This window comes from Silene latifolia, chromosome X, assembly GCF_048544455.1.
Source record: "Silene latifolia isolate original U9 population chromosome X, ASM4854445v1, whole genome shotgun sequence".
NCBI lineage: Eukaryota > Viridiplantae > Streptophyta > Magnoliopsida > Caryophyllales > Caryophyllaceae > Silene > Silene latifolia.
Window position 1 is genome coordinate 109,518,560 of NC_133537.1, and position 1,290 is coordinate 109,519,849.

The following is a 1,290-nucleotide window of genomic DNA, read 5'->3' on the forward strand; positions in this document are numbered from 1 at the left end:
TTTCACCTCCAACTGGAATCACCTTAATAGCTGTTGTAGAACTCGAGATACGGCTCTTACAAGCAGGAACTAGCAAATTGAAGCACTCTCTTGGCTCGCCTAACTTCCTTACTCCAATGCGCATCTCAAAATAGCTTCATTCCCGCTCCAAATTCACTCTTCCTCCAAATGCATGCTAAAAGGATGGTAAAAGGCTTGATTTCACTACTTTTGGGTTCATTCCTGCAAATAGGACAAAACAAACCAAAGTAGCATATTCGGGGCATTTCGTAGCATAAAACCACGATAAAAGCATAAAGATACGCGCATAAATTAGGCTAAAAAGACTATATAAAATGCACGTATCAGTTAACGTGGTACATCCCACCTTTAGAAGCTCCTCCCAATTCATATTTGTCAAACCTTGCAGTGAGGGCGTCTAGTGCAGCAACAGAGGAAGATTCAGCAGCTCTCCTCTGGTTTCCTCTCGAATTCCCATATTCTGCCTTATGAGTGGCCAGATCATCGATGATCTTCCACCCCTTAGTCTCTCCCATGTTCTCAGCAAATCGGCCATTGGCTGCAGCATCCAAAATAGCCCTATGATCGTCATGACCCATTTATAGGCGATTGCAAAGACTCCATTTTTCGAACCCATGGTGCGGTATGGTTCGCACCAGTTTCTTGAAACGGACCCATGCTTCATGAAAGTTCTCATCAGGCCCTTGTTTAAAGCTCGTGATCTGAGCTCTAATGGCATTCGTCTTCGAGGCAGAGAAGTACTTTTTGTAGAATGCCAAGGCCAAAGAATTCCAGTCGGTGATCCCATGAGCGGCTCGGTCCAGATCTCTATACTACTCCCTTACAGCATCACGAAGGGAGAAAATGAACATGGTCTGCTTGATCTGGCCTTGGGTCACACCGGCCGGCGGGGGTATAGAGCAGCAATAATCAATAAAAATCTCCATGTGCTTGGCTGCATCTTCATTTGCAGCTCCCCCGAACTGGTTTCCCTCAACCAGGTTGATATAGGAAGGCTTTGGCTCGAATTTTCTCGCCTCCCTAGGTAGTTCGAATCCTTTGTAGAGATTCGCAGCTGTAGGCTCTGAGTGACTAGCAATGGTTGCTTCTTTAGCCATGACTGGAATTTCTGGAGAAGTGACTGTCTCAGCTGAAGAAGTAGAGGCAGGAGATAAAGGTGGATCTCCTTCGAACAGAGCGTTCTCGTAGTAGCTTGACAGAGTACTCAGCTCTTCCTCTGTCGGTAATACCCTTTGTGATCTTCTCAACTCGCGCAAGGATTTCTCGATC

At 46.0% G+C, this 1,290-nt stretch overlaps 1 non-coding gene across 1 annotated transcript; it reads left to right on the plus strand.

Annotated features, from left to right (window-relative positions):
- Positions 1-630: 630 nt before the first annotated feature.
- On the plus strand, positions 631-737 carry LOC141625600 (small nucleolar RNA R71). The gene has a single exon (XR_012535370.1). It is a non-coding gene; the product is annotated as a small nucleolar RNA R71 (small nucleolar RNA).
- The last annotated feature ends 553 nt before the right edge of the window (positions 738-1,290 follow it).